Source organism: Podarcis muralis, chromosome 5 (assembly GCF_964188315.1).
Source record: "Podarcis muralis chromosome 5, rPodMur119.hap1.1, whole genome shotgun sequence".
Taxonomy (NCBI): Eukaryota; Metazoa; Chordata; class Lepidosauria; order Squamata; family Lacertidae; genus Podarcis; species Podarcis muralis.
In genome coordinates this window covers 87,908,212-87,925,537 of record NC_135659.1, presented here as the reverse complement: position 1 = coordinate 87,925,537, position 17,326 = coordinate 87,908,212, and the positions used below count along the sequence as shown (strand labels likewise).

The following is a 17,326-nucleotide window of genomic DNA, read 5'->3' as shown; positions in this document are numbered from 1 at the left end:
GCAACCATCAAGCAAAATTCTGTGCAGATTGCCGATTGCCAGAGGAGGGGGTCAGGTTGCGCCCTGACCAAAGGCCTGGTGGAACAGCTCTGTCTTTCAGGCCCTGTGGAAGGATGTCAGGTCCTGCAGGGCCCTAGTCTCTTGTGACAGAGCGTTCCACCAGATTGGAGCCGCGGCCGAGAAGGCCCTGGCTCTAGTTGAGGCCAGCCTAACCTCTCTGTGGCCTGGGATCTTTAGGATGTTTTTATTTGCAGACCGTAAATTTCTCTGTGGGACATACCAGGAGAGGCGGTCCCGTAGGTACGAGGGTCCTAGGCCGTATAGGGCTTTAAAGGTTAAAACCAGCACCTTAAACCTGATCCTGTACTCCACCGGGAGCCAGTGCAGCTGGTATAATACCGGATGGATATGATCTCGCAGCGAAGACCCCATAAGGAGTCTCGCCGCGGCATTCTGCACCCGCTGGAGTTTCTGGGTCAGTCTCAAGGGCAGCCCCACGTAGAGCGACTTACAATAATCCAGTCTGGAGGTGACCGTCGCGTGGATCACAGTGGCTAGGTCAGGGCGAGAGAGGTAAGGAGCCAACTGCTTAGCTTGGCGGAGATGAAAAAATGCCGCCTTTGTTATAGCTGTAATCTGCGCCTCCATAGAGAGGGAGGTATCGAAGATTACACCCAAACTCTTAACGGACGATGTTGGCACTAATTGCGCCCCCGCAAGAGATGGGAGTTGCCCCCTCAATCCCATATCGTCCCGTCCCAGCCACAGGACCTCTGTCTTCGAAGGATTTAACTTCAACCGGCTCCCACATAACCATCCAGCCACAGCTTCCAGACATCTGGTCACTGTAGTTTGGGAAATAGCCTTATTAGAAAAACTAACCAATAAACTGAAACTGACACGGGGACAAATCGAATAATAATAATAATAATAATAATAATAATAATAATAATAATAATAATAATAGATTTTATTTATACCCCGCCCTCCGCGGCCAAAACCAGACTGAGAGCAGCTAACATCAAATGTATATTACCATAAAATCAAGCAATCAATTAAAATACATCCTAAAATCAAATTAGGATCAAAGTGAAATCAAATCAGATGGCAACCTGCAAATTAGGGATGGGGACTTTAAATGCTCACCAGGCCTAACTGTTTATACTGATCTTATATGAGCCTGTGAGAAAAGTTGGGGGGGGGGGCACTTTCATGCAAGTTCTTATAAGGAGAAGAGGGGGAGACTGCACCCCGACCAAAGGCCTGGCAGAACAGCTCCGTCTTGCAGGCCCTGTGGAAAGATGTCAAATCCTGCAGGGCCCTGGTCTCTTGTGACAGCGTGTTCCACCAGGCTGGGGCCACAGCCGAAAATGCCTTGGCCCTGGTCGAGGCCAGTCTAATCTCCTTAAGACCCGGGACCTCCAAGATGTTATTATTTGCAGACCATAAGGTCCTCCATAGGGACGCGGGTGGCACTGTGGGTTAAACCACAGAGCCTAGGACTTGCTGATCAGAAGGTCGGCGGTTCGAATCCCCGTGACGGGGTGAGCTCCTGTTGCTTGGTCCTTGCTCCTGCCAACCTAGCAGTTTGAAAGCACATCAAAGTGCAAGTAGATAAATAGGTACCGCTCCAGCGGGAAGGTAAACGGCGTTTCTGTGCGCTGCTCTGGTTTGCCAGAAGCGGCTTAGTCATGCTGGCCACATGACCCGGAAGCTGTACGCCGGCTCCCTTGGTCATGACCCCAGAGTCGGTCACGACTGGACCTAATGGTCAGGGGTCCCTTTACCTTTACCTTAAGGTCCTCCATGGGGCATACAAGGAGAGGAGGTCCTGTAGGTACGAGGGTCCTAGGCGGTATGGCTCCCCTTTATCACATACACAGTCCAACAAGACAACGACAAGAACCCATTCCCTGGTTTTGAAATATTTCGCCACTGAAGACACCTTTTAGTTCTGTTTTGAATGTCCATTCTAACAGTACCCGGTAGAGGGCGCTCAAGGATCAGACACCAAGCAGCTAATCTGCTGTTTGGTCTTTCAGATTCCTCCAGAGACCAGGTAGGATACTCCAAAGATGAACCTGCAAAACTGAAGGTTGGCTGCAGGCAGGAGCATCCAGCGCAGCCAGATGAAGAAGGGTTAATTTGGTATTTGCCTTGTGGCATGGGATTGTCATGCACTTAAAAGGAGGAAGGACACAAAGCAGGGATGCTTCACAGCCTGCAGCTATGTACACAGCTTATCTTTTCACCAGAACTATCCCAGGGGTGGTGGTATTGACATTATTATTATTATTACTACTACTACTACTACTATTATTATTATTATTATTATTATTATTATTAATAATTTATTTATACCCCACCTTTCCCCCTAACTCAAGGCAGCTTACAGGTAAAATAAAGGTAAAGGGACCACTGACCGTTAGGTCCAGTCATGACAGACTCTGGGGTTGCGGTGCTCATCTCGCTTTATTGGCCGAGGGAGCTGGCGTACAGCTTCTGGCTCATGTGGCAAGCAAGCTAAGCCGCTTCTGGCAAACCAGAGCAGCACACGGAAACGCCATTTACCTGTTGGTGTAAAGCAGAGTTCCGTGCCCAGCGGAAGGATGAGGAGTACGTACTACATACTCTATATTGCTTTATTTACAGTTCAAAGCAGTTATATTACAGAAAGACATCTTGCCTCTGCCGGAGCAGATAATGCATCCTCTCTCCTCGACAGCTTGGAGAGAATCACACAGTGAAAAAACAGGAAACCAGTGTACGTCACATCCAGTCTCCCTTTCCCGTGAGAAACTCCAACAGTACAGACTGTGGAATGTAAACACCTGTCTTGTGACAAGCCCTTTCGCTGCACAGTGAAGGAAAGCAGAAACCAACATCCTCCCCCTTTCTGTGAACATCACTGGGCAGCGTGTTCGTACAACATCAGTATAAACCCAACTTCTGCACATAGGTACAGTGTTGATCCCTTGATACAATCTTGGACAATACATCAGCAGGAATTTCATTACCTGGCATATAGGACACCGTTACGAGTCCCTTCTGAATACATTCCCTAGCATGCTGCAACTTTAATTGCAAGTGCTTCGTGCTTTGCTTACAACCTTCAGACTTCAGCAAAGCCAAACATGCTTTGTTGTCCTGGTAAACCTGGATTGGACATTTGACAGGAATTTTCATATCTTTGCACAATTGTATCAACCATTCACAATCCTTAAGTGAATAAGACAGTGCATTCAGTTCAGCTTCACAAGTACTTAAGCTAACTGTTGTTTGCTTCTTGCATGACCAATCAAACAGACCCTGATTGTACATGTAGCAAACTCCAGACGTACTTTTCCTGTCTGCAGTGTCACTTCCAAAACTTGCATCTGCAAATATCTCAAGACCACCAGACTTCTGATTGTTAAGTCTCAGTCTGTAATGCATAGTGCCTTTCAAATACCGCGCTATGCGTTTTAGAGCTTTCCAATCCTTGACACTAGGATTGTTGACTTGTCTGCTTAGCAAATTACAGCTAGCAGCAATGTCTGGTCTTGAACATCTGGCAATGAAGTTTAGCTTGCCTAGCACACTTCTGTATAGAGTAGTGTCAGAAAATGCTTCTTCAGTGTCATCTACCTGATAACCTGTTGTCATCGGTGTGTCTACAGGGTTAGCATCCATCAGGTTTAGTTTGCTTAACACATCAGCAATTTTCCGTGACTGGTGTACTAGAATGTTACCATCTTGATCTCTCTCTATTTCCAGAGATAGGTAGTTGTTTACCTCACCAAGATCTTTCATGTCAAAGTGCTCTTTCAGTTGAGCTAGGGTGTTATTGTACATTGCGACATCTTTCCAAAAGAATAATAAATCATCAACATAAAACAAACAGTACAGTTTCTTTTGCCCCTCCTCTTTGACAAATACACATGGATCAGCTTTCCCTTGCTGAAAACCTAGAGAAAACAATACTTCAGTGAGTTTTGTGTGCCAACACCGTGCACTTTGAGACCATAAAGGGATTTCTTCAGAGCACAAACAAATCCCTGTTTTACCTGTACGCCATCAGGTGGAAGCATATAAAGTGATTCACCCAGAGATCCGTACAGAAAAGCTGTATTAATATCATGGTGACTAATGTGTAGATTTTCCTCTGCAGCTAGCTTGAGCATAAGCCTAATGCTTTCATACCTCACTGTGGGTGAGTAGGTCTCGTGATAGTCTTCACCTGGTACCTGTGCAAAACCTCTGGCTACCAATCTGGCTTTGTGTCTGACTATCTTGCCATTTTGATCTGTCTTCGCTTTGAAGACCCATTTGCTTCCAAGCAGTTTCATTCCTGGAACTACTGGAACTAGCTCCCATGTTTTGTTCCTTTCCAAGGAATCAAGCTCAGCCTTCATGGCATTTAACCATGGCTCAGCTTCCTTTGAATCCAAACCCTGGATTTCTTGGAAACTTGAAGGTTCAAATACCTTCTTGGAGCTTTTAACAGCTGTTACTGCTATCGTAGCAAATTCATCAGCAAATCTCTTTGGAGGTTTGCCTTTCGTGGCTCTCTGTGACCTACGAATTAGCCTTAAGTCTTCAACACTCTCCTCTTCCTTCTTAGGAGAAAAGCGACCTATTGTGAACAATGGTTCCTCCAATTCTTCTCGATCAGAGCATTCAGAGGGTCGCATAGAGGCTTTCGCACTCTTGAAATCCTCTGAATCACCTGATTCAGTTTCAGATTCAGACTCAGAACCTTCATCAGTGGGTGTGGGTTGTTGTGGTTGCTTTTGACTATCCTCAGTCTCATCACCGTCATCAGGATAACATTGGAAAATTCCCACATTCTCCCCCCACTTTGCATTGTACTCAACACTTCTCGTGAGCTTAATTGTCTTAGAGTCAGTCATCATTATTCTGTAAGACCCTTTCTGATAACCTAGAAAGATACCATGCAAACCACGATTGTCTAACTTGGAATTTTGTGGTGAATGAACCCACATGTCAGAACCAAAAATTTTCATGTGTTTGATGTATGGCTTCTTGCCAAACATCTTCTCATAGGGGGTACAACCAATCGCTGAAGATAACCTGCGATTGTAACTGTAAACAAAACACGAGAGAGATTCGGCCCAATAACTCTCTGGAAGATTGGCATCATGCAGCAAGGTTTTTAACCCTTGAAGCAATGTTTGATTTGCCCGTTCCGCAAGTCCATTCTGCCATGGCGAGCGAGGACTAGACAAATCGTGTTGAATTCCTTTCTCAGTCAGAAAAGCTTCAAACTGCTGAGAAGTGAATTCTCCCCCGCGATCACTGAAAAGAGTCTTTATCTTCTTACCATGCACATTCTCCAACCAAGCACAGAATTCCTTGAACCTAGGAAAAGCCTCTGATTTCTGCTTGAGATTGTACACAAAAATATACCTCGAAAATGCGTCAATGAGAACCATGAAGTACCTATTTCCACCCAAAGAGGGCGATAGTGGTCCAACCAAATCAGCATGAACAATCTGGTATGGTTCCGTAGCTTGCCTACTAGACACCTTACCTTTCGCAGCCATTTTCACCTTGTTTGCTGCGCATGCTTTGCACTTCATGTGGTACTTGCAGGGTTTAATAGTCATACCTTCAACCAAGGCAGGCATTTTAGATACTGCCTCAAAATGCAAATGACCAAATTTTCGATGAAAATCATGAATACATTCTGCATGCAAACTTTTGTTAGAACCTGCAATACAACAAGTATCATCCTGCACAACATCATCATAATACAAAACAAACAAACGATCAACATATTCAGCATGCAATTCATAGTCATTTTTCTTTGTGATGATGCACTTCTTGTTCTTGAAGGACACGTCAATGTTCCGCTCAATCAGCTGTCCTACGCTGAGCAAGTTATGTTTGGCGTCTGGCACGTAAAGGACATTCTGTATCGATAAGTCCAAACTGTGAAGAACAACAGTTCCGTAGCCTTTACTGGGAATAGTGTGGTCATCCGCCTGGTGAATCGCACCTTCCTGCGGTGTAAAAGACACAAACAGTCTTTTATCATTGCACATGTGGTGGGTCGCCGCTGAATCAACAACGAAGAAAGATCTAGACGTCTTCTGGACCTCTGCAACCTTTGGAGTGAAGCGTGAAACCATAGCCTTGTGCTGCGTTGTCCTAGACACCGGACCTTTGCCTTTGCCTCGGCCTTTTCCGCGCGATGAGCTTTCGCTGCGCTGCTCTGTCTTGGCCTTGGGATATCTGCATTCCCTCTTCATATGGCCTAGACGTCCACACGAGTAGCATTTCACTGCCTTCAAAGCTTTGGCGCCATCTGGTGGTTCCACTGCACTATGGGATGATGTCTGTGAAGACTCCCCCTTGCCCATGCAGCTAGCACCCCGGCGATCTGCTTCATTTAAAACCACGGCAGTAACAAAGTCCACTGTCAGCTGAGCTGTTGGCTGCACAGCAATCTGGGTTGCAACAGACTCCCAACCTGAACCCAAAGATTGTAGTATCATGAAAGAATACACAGCCTCTGGAAAGTTGAGTCCTCTCTGTTGCAGCTCATGTCTCAGATTTTGCATCTCCATCAGATGTAAACGCACATCCCCACCTTCAGCAAGAGCCATATTATGCAGCTTGTTAAAGTAAAACATAGTAGATCCAGCTTCTGTCCTTAAGTGAGCCTCTCTCAAAGAATCCCAAATTTCTCTGGCTGAGGTCTTATCACGCAATAGACAGAGCTCTTCTGGGGATACTATCAATGTAAGTGCTCCCCGTGCTTTGGAATCCTTAGCTTTCCATGCATCTGTAACTGGAGCTGGGGGGGTTTCTGTAATCACCTCAAACAAACCCTCTTTCCGCAGAATTGCCTCTGCATACAAAACCCAGTCCGCATAATTTTTCTTGTTGAGCTTAGGAATCCCACAAGCATCCTGAAGGGCCATCATGACTCTGGCATTAGCCTTCAGCGTCATATATGCTGCTTTAAATCTTGCTGCGTCACTGCTGCAGCTGCTTTATTCCAAAAGCGCTTTTAAAAGTTACTTTCGATTTCCCCAGCATAGTAACTTGTGCCTGGGAGCCTTTTGCCTGTTCCCGGCAAAACGGCTTTAAAAGTTCAAAGTCCAGCCATAAAGCCATTAACTGGAAGCTGGCAGTCTGCCCGGAGCAGTAGTACATACCTCATCAATCATGTTTACGCGCAGAGCAGATTCCGATCCGATCTGACCCCTCTGCATTCCGATCCTTTGCCGGCACTCCGATTCGACTTCTGGAGCCCATAACCACGTGTTGGTGTAAAGCAGAGTTCCGTGCCCAGCGGAAGGATGAGGAGTACGTACTACATACTCTATATTGCTTTATTTACAGTTCAAAGCAGTTATATTACAGAAAGACATCTTGCCTCTGCCGGAGCAGATAATGCATCCTCTCTCCTCGACAGCTTGGAGAGAATCACACAGTGAAAAAACAGGAAACCAGTGTACGTCACATCCAGTCTCCCTTTCCCGTGAGAAACTCCAACAGTACAGACTGTGGAATGTAAACACCTGTCTTGTGACAAGCCCTTTCGCTGCACAGTGAAGGAAAGCAGAAACCGCTGGAGCGGTACCTATTTATCTACTTGTACTTTGGCATGCTTTCGAACTGCTAGGTTGGCAGGAGCAGGGACCGAGCAACGGGAGCTCACTCCGTCGTGGGGATTCGAACCGCCGACCTTCTGATCGGCAAGCCCTAGGCTCTGTGGTTTAACCCACAGCGCCACCCGCGTCCTCTACAGGTAAAATAGGAACAGCTGAAAACATTTTTGTTAAATGCCCAATCATTAGAAAACAAGTAAACTTTCATAGAATCAAAACTACATGGAAATCTAAAAGATCAATTAAAGATGATTTCAATTAAAACAGCAAGGCACCAGCCCTTTCATTAGAAGCGGCCTGTTCCCAAAAGGAGGTCTTTACCAGTGGACGGACAACAAGGAGGGAGCCTGTTTAGCTTCCCTAGAGAGGGAGTGCCAGAGTCTGGGAGCAGCCACCGAGAAGGGCCTGTTGAGAAGGGCAAATTGCATAGTGTGGGCCTCCTGCTGCCTTCATCTTCCCATAGCTCAAGGACCGTAGCTCAGTTGCAGAAAATCCATTGCACAGAGAAGGCTGCGGGTTAAATCCCAGTATCTCCAAGCAGGGCTGGTGCAAGGGAGACCCTTTTCTGAAACCCTGATGAGCCAGTCAGGGCAGACATGTTGAGCTAGGTGGACCAGTGATCTGACTCAGTGCAAGGCAATTTCCTATGTCCCCCCCCCCACTCCCGGCTTACTGTATTTTGCTGTTCTGCAGTTACTTGTGGCTGTCAGCACTGGGTACGCATCTCCCCAAAGCGTGGGCTCTGGGGCAGTTAGCCCTGTTCTCCCCACCCCACCCTAAGAGAGCCCTGTACAGTCATACCTCTTGTTACATTCGGTTCAGGTTATGTCTTTTCAGGTTGCATCCTGCGGCGACCCGGTAGTACCGGAAAGGGTTACTTCCAGGTTTTGCCGCTTGTGTGGTGTGGTGTAGTGTGGTGTAGGGGTGTAGTGGTTAAGAGCGGTAGTCTCGTAATCTGGTGAACTGGGTTCGCGTCTCCGCTCCTCCACATGCAGCTGCTGGGTGACCTTGGGCTAGTCACTCTTCTCTGAAGTCTCTCAGCCCCACTCACCTCACAGAGTGTTTGTTGTGGGGGAGGAAGGGAAAGGAGATTCTTAGCCACTTTGAGACTCCTTCGGGTAGTGATAAAGCGGGATATCAAATCCAAACTCCTCCTCCTCCTCCTCCTCTTCTTCTTCTTCTTCTTCTTCTTCTTCTTCTTCTTCTGCATACGCAGATGCACAAAAGGACAACATGCACATGCACAGTAGCTGCGAATCGTGACCTGCACGTGTGCAGACGCAGGTCATGTTCCTCTCAGGTTGGTACCACAACCAGAGGTACCACTGTATAGACCACTCGCTATGAGGACACCTCAGAGCAGTTTGCAGTGTGTGTGTGTGTGTGTGTGTGTGTGTGTTCAGCCTCCACCATCTCCAAGCAAGGCTTGGAAGTGTCCCCGTCTGAAACCTTCGAGCATTGTTGCCAGTCCGTGTAGACAATATTGAAATAGATGGACAACAGTCTGACTTGACATAGGACAGCTGCCTATGTTGCTAAGACACAGTTTGTCATTAAACAGGCATGTTCTGCTGTGGAACAAGGGAACAGCAAAACCATAGAAAGAGACTCACGACGCATCCAGATTGGTTTGGGATACAGGAGCCAGGCTGGTGTGAACCTTTTCAGCTGATTACATGCCTATCGGATTCTGCCAACGCCAATATCTGATTAGCATGTTATGCCTATTTCAAGGGTGGGCTGGAGGAAGAGACTGGGGGTATCTTTGGATTCCCCTTCCTTTTTACTTAATTTGTAAGCGACAACAAACAGGATAATCAGACGAGAGTTAATGCAGGTGCAGGGATGGCGCGCCGAACCGAAGAGCGTTTTAAAATTCAGCACAATGACCTTGAGCGAGATGTAATTTCAAGAGTGACTTAAATGTGCTGAGGCTACAAAACAGCGCTGTGAGTGTGGGGCTGGAGAAGGAGCTCCTGAGCAGAGCAAACATATTGAAAATGATTTGGCTATATTGGGATTAGGGTCTGATAAGTGACTTATGGGGCTCGCAGCAGAGAGAAGAAGAAGGAGGTAATGAGGCCAGGGACCAAAAGCAATAAGAGAGTGCGGTCTGAGCAAGAAGAATGTGGAATATAGATCAGTCCATCACCGGGAGAAATCATGAGCCACATGAAAGTCACTGCTAAATTGCACCCGATCGAGGCAACTGCCTCAGGACCACAAGCTACATTAGCAGGAGGGCCATGCGATGCTGCTCTGCGGGTGCAGGTTGTGCACCAAACATTTTCAATGCACCCCCTCCCTGGACTTGCATGCAGAAATCTAGCATGTCAAGGAGAAGTTGTAGTGCTAATTTTCTAAGTACGGAGAAACTTTTTATATGATGGTCAGCTTTGGCACCATCACTGTCCATCGGGAGTGGTCACCCTTTCATGTATGTAGCATAGCTGTCAACGTTTCCCTTTTTTTAAGGGAAATTCCCTTATTCTGAATAGGATTCCTCGCAAGAAAAGGGAAAAGTTGACAGCTGTGGTATATAGTGAAATGCATGTGTTACTTTGCACACAGGAAGGAGGTGTGGGTGCTTTTGCTGCATAATTTATTTTATCCTATTTATGTTTATATTCTACACTTCTTCGAACATGGATCTCAAGGCAGTGTAAATGCACTTTCCCAAGTGTTTACACATTTAGGAACTGAAGAACAAGACCTGCTTAGCTTCATAATGTGCCTTCAGACCATACCACAGGACCTATTTATTTTTCTGTTTTAACATAGCTGTAGGTTGAATTTCTAGGCAATGCTCATCTTAAAAAGGTAAAGGTACCCCTGCCCGTATGGGCCAGTCTTGACAGACTCTAGGGTTGTGCGCCCATCTCACTCAAGAGGCCGGGGGCCAGCGCTGTCCGCAGACACTTCCGGGTCACGTGGCCAGCGTGACGAAGCTGCTCTGGCAAGCCAGAGCCACACACGGAAACGCCGTTTACCTTCCCGCTAGTAAGCGGTCCCTATTTATCTACTTGCACCCGGGAGTGCTTTCGAACTGCTAGGTTGGCAGGCGCTGGGACTGAACAACGGGAGCGCACCCCGCCGCGGGGATTCGAACTGCCAACCTTTCGATCGGCAAGCCCTAGGCGCTGAGGCTTTTACCCACAGCGCCACCCGCGTCCCAATGCTCATCTTAGAAGAACAATAAAAAACCCACCACACAAAAAGAACATAATTATGAAGAAACGCAAAAGAATAAAACCCATTCAATTTGTTAGCAATCTGTAGGACGGTAAAACATAATGCAGTCAACTGTAACCCTAGTTCAGCTGGGGTGGTAAGTGGACCCAGAATTACTCTAGGGAAGACCAATTAAAACAAGTCTTTAAGGCCCTTTGAACTCTTGGGAATGTTAACAGCCTGCTGAGGACCTTCTGGCGGTTCCCTGCCAATGAGAAGTGAGGTTACAGGGAACCAGGCAAAGGGCCTTCTTGGTAGTGGCACCCATCCTGTGGAAGGCCCTCCCAACAGATGTCATGGCAATAAACAACTATCTGACTTTTAGAAGACATCTGAAGGCAGCCCTTTTTAGGGAAGTTTTTAATGTTTGAAGTTTTATTCTGTTTTTAATGTTCTGCTGAAAGCCACCCAGAGTGGCAGGGTATGTATGTATGTATGCATGCATGCATGCATGTATGTATGTATGTATGTATGTATGTATGTATAAATAAATAAATAAATAAATAAGAAAGATAACAAATGGCCCCCTTTATCCTGTAGATAGGGATGTTGGAGAATTCTGTCAGAAACAAAAATAGGAGTGGAAACTGCCACCACATGCACATTCGTCCGAAGTTGGATATTACACAAGTGAACAAGAGCAATATTCCATAAAGTTATTATTTTTTTCAGACCACAACTGTTACATAAAGAATTATGTTGTTTTCTCCGTTGCTTTTTGGTGTTTTCCTTCCATTGCAATACATAGAAATCAACCGCATAATAACGAATTGCACACAGGGCATAGCATGACGAATAAGGTAGGTTTCAGCAGAAGTTGAACTGTAGTAGAACAGGAACAGCGGCGATTGCGCTGAATGCAGGAGGGCATGGAAATCACTGCCTCCTTACATGCCTACCTGTGGGTATAACCTTGAGCCATCCACATTTCCTTGCCAGTAGGAGAGGAGGCCTCACATCTGAGCAGACGTAGCCAGGCTCCTTTAAAATGTGTGTGCAATGGGTAGCCTGCCCCTCAGAAGCTGCGAGGAAGAGGTTTATGAGTTTCTTGTCTAGCAGTACTCAGTGATCATGATAAGCCCATCATCAGGGCGCTCAGAACTCCCACTATAATCATGAGCCCTCCACGAGGGACGGTCCCGGCCTGTTGGATTTAACATAGCCCCAGTTCCGTTGTCATCTCCGTTGTCGCACACTTAAGCAAGTACCCTCTAGTAATTTTATTCCTTATTCACATGCACACTTAATGTCCTTAGTCATTAAGCTGAAAAATGTTAACCTTGTCATGGTTAGTGACTAGAAGCAGAAAAGTCCATTTAATTCCCAGGGGAATGAATTCTAATTTTCTGCCTGTCAGATGCTGACATTTTACATATTTTCCTCCGTCTCCCACCTCCACCCTCCACTTTGCTTAGTGCTAAATTTAAATATGTGTCATAAGAAAGGACCTTTTTATTTGCTCCAGAAACCCCGGAGGCTTGGAGGGGAGCCATCAGGAGCTCTTCTTGACCAATGGCTGTGGTCGGAGCTGATTTGTATTTTCTAAAGAGCAGGGAGAGAGGTGAGAACGCAAACTTGCAGACAGAAGGTCACAGCAAAGGACACATTAGTGCTTCATGTCAAAATAGATTTGGCCGCCCCCTTTGCAATCCCCTCCCCACAAGCCATGCACTTAAATGAGAGGGGAAACAACTGATCTGGAAGTAATTTTTGATATACGTATATATAAAAATCAACTGCAGAAAGAAATTATGTTAATCAAACAGACCAGCGTCTAATGTTTGTCATTAAGATGTGGCACTTTCTATTTGACTTGCCTTTGGAAATATATATATATATATATATATATATATATATATATATATGATGAAATGGAAACATGTCTGCAGAGATGGCAAGTGTAATTGTTGGGGTGGAAGAAGATGGCCTGTGACTTGACAAGAACGGATGGCATTTACAGGGAAGAGGAAGTGCACAGAATAATAGAATTGTAGAATTGAAGGGTCTCCGAGGGTCATCTAGCCCAACCCCCGGCAATAAAACGAAGAAATGTCGCGTCCCATTCAGCTGCACTTTCCACACTCAGCTCCAGCTACAGCAGGTTTGTTGAGTTTCCCAGAGGGCCCAAAAGATGGGAAAAGGCTCCCCTCCCCCCTTCTTCTCCCTCTGTCCTCCTCCTCCAGCTGCTAATAGCTGTAACATTTGCAGTAGAAAACAGCTCATTTCCTACCCTTTGTGAGAGGGCCTCTGCCTCGTGTGATTAGATCACAACTTCCCATAGTTGCTTTCAGGTGATCTGTTTGTTAAGCATTCATCCATGCTTGCTTGGTAGTTAAACACCACCAGCTATTTACTGAGCAAACATTCTGATGTCTTCATAGGGAGGCTAGATAACATGAAGTTATCTCATACTTTCAAGTACTGTTTCCCTATTCCTTTTGTTATAAAAAGTTCGCTCTTTTGAGGAAGCAGGTTTTCTGACCCTCCAAGTGTCCCTTATTTTCCACGGACATCCCTGATTTAGAGAAGCCGTCCTGGTTCCTGATTTGATACCAGAATGTCCCGCTTTTCCTTAGGACGGCCCTGTTTTCATCGGAGAAGTGCTGGAAGGTGTGGGTTTTCTGTGCAAGAGAGCCCATTCATATTGGATCCCGCCAACCTGGATTTGCCGGTATGTGATTGAGCCCCACCGGAAGATAGTGGCAGCCTGGAATTGCCATTGTGTCTTGATGATCACTTGGGACGCGGCTGGCGCTGTGGGTTAAACCACAGAGCCTAGGTCTTACCGATCAGAGGGTCAGCGGTTCGAATCCCTGTGACAGAGTGAGCTCCTGTTGCTCAGTCCCTGCTCCTGCCAACCTAGCAGTTCGAAAGCACACCAGTGCAAGTAGATAAATAGGTACCGCTCTGGCGGGAAGGTAAATAGCGTTTCTGTGAGCTGCTCTGGTTTCGCCAGAAGTGGCTTAGTTATGCTGGTCACATGACCCGGAAGCTGTACGCCGGCTCCCTCGGCCAATAAAGCGAGATGAGCGCCGCAACCCCAGAGTCAGCCACGACTGGACCTAATGGTCAGGGGTCCCTTTACCTTTACCTTTTACTTGATGATCACTATCAATTGGCTGTGGAGAAGCAGGGAATGGAAGGTGCTCTGTGGTCACAGGAATTAGGGCCATTATAGGGAGGTTTGGGCCAGATCCCTCTTTCCTCAAATGAGGTCTAGCAGTGCCACGCAGCACAACGGAGAACGCTTAATTCTCTTCAGACAGAGAAATTGTGCTTCCATTGCCTGATTTCACTTATTTTTCTATCTCTGTCTCTATCTCCCAGCCGGCTTTTAAGGCTGATCAGCAGCGTCTAACTTGTGCCAATGCGAGAGGGAAGGAGATTCAGCTGGAGCAGCGGAACTCATCCTGCCTCCCCAGCGAGGAGCTTGAAAGCACTAGCCGTCTCTCACTTTGGCGAAGAGATGAGAGGAGGAGGGTGTTTGTAGACACAGAAAAAGAGGAAGACATTGTCAGCTGAGGTCAGGCTAAGGCGTGAGGCTCCTTGGCTCTTTCTACCAGTGGGGAGAGGAGGATTTGGTTGTCAGACCGTAGTCTGGAGGAATTGCTGGGTTTTTTGGGGGGGTGGGGTGGGAATTGAGCATGGAAGAGGGTGCCCATCCAGAAACAGGGCTCTGCAACGCTGGTAATTGGCTCAAGCCAGATGGGAAACGTAGGTTCCCCTTTTGTCTCTACTGGGGGGTGGGGGTATACAAATTTAATAAATTACAAATAATAATAATAATAATAATAATAATAATAATAATAATAATAATAATATCATCATAGGCCCGTGTGAATTGCCCCCCCCCATTGTTCTGGCTTGCCCCAGAGAAGGAGGAGGCAGTAGAAGTGCAGAGGGCGGTCTGAGGTGGGGGGGGGGGGAAATGGCTGTGATCTTTCAGCGAAGCAGATTGAAGTGTTTCTGTTCCTCGGCCAAAAGATTCACACTGGAGGGAGTGGGCGACAGGAGGAATCCTCAAAGACAGCATAGATAGGAGGATGTCTTGTGGGGCTCATCTATAACCCACACATTTAAACCACATGGCGTCCTCCAAAGAATCCTGGGAACTATAGTTTATCGACGGGTGCTGGCAATCCTAGAATTGTAGAGTTGGAAGGGACCTGGGGGTCATCTAAGCCCACCCCCTGCAATGTAGGAATATGCAGCTGTCGATACGAGGATTGAACCTGCAACCTTGGTGTTATCAGCAGCATGTTCTAACCAACTGAGCTATCCAGGCTGAAGATAGCAGTATGGGGTGAACTACCAAGATTCTTGCAGGGGACGCCATGTGCTTCCAAGCAACCTCTTTATTGATCATTCATCCTGAGTTGTTTGCGGGGAGATTAGGCAACTATTTAAGGAGCATCCACTTTCATTTGTTTCCTGGGATGGGCACTGCGTCCAGGCAAGTGCTATTCCACCTTCCCCAAAGCCTTTCCCCATCACTTTCCTTATCACAAAATAGTCTGATCTTCTGGGGAAGCCGGTTTGCTGTGCAAAACCTCCCCTTCAGCTTAGGCTGCGTACACACCACACATTTAAAGCACATGGCATTGCCCTAAAGAATCCCGAGGCATAGCTGTCAACCGTCCCTTATTTGGCAGGAAAGTCCCTTATCCCTGCGCTGTGTTCCACTGCTGTCCCTTATTGATGATGTCCCTTAAATTTCCCGGGTTTCAAAGGAAGCAGCTCCTCTCCCTCCTTGTGCCGATCAAATTGGCTGCATTGCCTGGGGACTCGCCTTTGCTCAGTGCTTCCCAGCGGAGAGGTGATGGTGGTTTCCCTTGCTGCATCCCCTTTGCTGGGTTGCTGCACTGTGGGAACAACCATTGGAGGCTTTGTTTGGCTGCTGGCTGGGCTTTCTGCCTTTGGCTCGGAGGGGCTCAGAAGTTGAACATACCTGTGGTTGGAAAATCCCTAGTTAGCTGCTGATCTCTTATTTTCGAGGCTGCTGGTCCCTTATTTTCAAATCTGTAAGTTGACAGCTATGTCCTGAGGACCGCAGTTTGTTAAAGGGTGATGGGAATTGCTGCTCTCTGAGGAGCAAACAACAAAGCTCTTGGGGGGGGGGAGTCATGTGCTTGAATTTCAATATGCGGCGTGTACGCAGGTTTGGATTCCATCCTCGTCGCCAGTGTTAAATTGTGGGTGAACATATCAGACAACACAGCGATTCTTCAAACAGCTCTTGTTTATTCACAGGCCAGAACAGAACTGAACTGAAGGGTTCAGCCAGCCTGCTTATCTAGAGCTCCAGTACAACGCAACTGTAACAACTTTCTGTAACTATCCAATCAATGAACGTCACTTTCAATCCCTTATTTGCATATGTGGACCTGAGTGAAAACTATCTACAGTATCCCCCTGCTGGCCCAGGGTGAGAACTTCAGTACATAACAATGTGCTTGAAATATGCGGCGTGTACACAGCCTTCATTGCACAACCTGAATTTGCCAGCGTGCCAGTGAATCCCACCCCAAACCAACGACAGACTGGAAATATCTGTCTTCAAGTGTAAGCAGCTCCCTGATCTCCCCTTTGCTTTCTTCAGCTGGAGATATCAAGGATTGAACTTGGAGCCTTTTGAACACAAAGGGTGGGAGCTTGCAGCCCTTCCTCAAAAAGAGCTCTGCAAGATCGTCCAGAGTTCCCTTGAGCTCAGTATTTTGTTTTCCTCTGTGGGCCAGCTGGGCACACTCAAAGGCCACAGCCCTCCCTTGTTTATCCTCAGCATCCAGTGATTACGCCAGGCACAAAATAGAATTTTTGGAACTCCCGGCTCTTAAAAGCATTCTTTTGATAAAGTGCGTCCTGCAACTGATAACGTTGATCCGAATTGCAAGGGAGCTTGCTCATTACTGCAATCCTGGTGGGCCAGGAAATGTATGAAGGGACCCATGAGGGTCATTAAATCCAGCCCCACAATGCAGGAATCTTTTGCCCAATGTGGGGCTGGAGACTAAGGGTTCCTTGCTCTACAGACCGAGCTATGCTCCTGCGACATCCCCCCCCCCCCTACCCACAAATCTGTGCTGGTGTTGGATCAGACTTGTTTTGAGAATTGGGCTATTTGCAATGCAGGATTCTGGCACTCTGTCGAATAAGCCCAGATAGCTCAAGCCAGCAAGCTGAGCCTTAATTGCAAGGGTAGGCAAACATTCCCTGCTCTTACTGGGTTCCCCAGACGTTCTGACCAGGGGAAAATTCCTTCCTGTACCACATTTGTCAACCAGTTACACCCTGATCATGCAAGTGAAAAGCTCTGTAATCTATTCTGTCTGCTACAGAGGAAGCCTCTAAGTCCTTTGTGACCAGCCTGAAGCCTGAATGTCAAAACTAGCTCCGCTTCATATGACCCAAATAATTCCACCCCCTCCCCTTCCACAAGGGTTTTATTTTACAGCTGTAAGCAGAATTCTTGCAGC

The 17,326-nt window shown here is 46.8% G+C and overlaps 1 protein-coding gene across 1 annotated transcript in view; it reads right to left on the bottom strand.

The window, feature by feature from the left end:
* CIMIP1 (ciliary microtubule inner protein 1) overlaps window positions 1-17,326 on the bottom strand; it is an 81,969-nt gene that overhangs the window by 26,939 nt on the left and 37,704 nt on the right. The window lies entirely within an intron of this gene.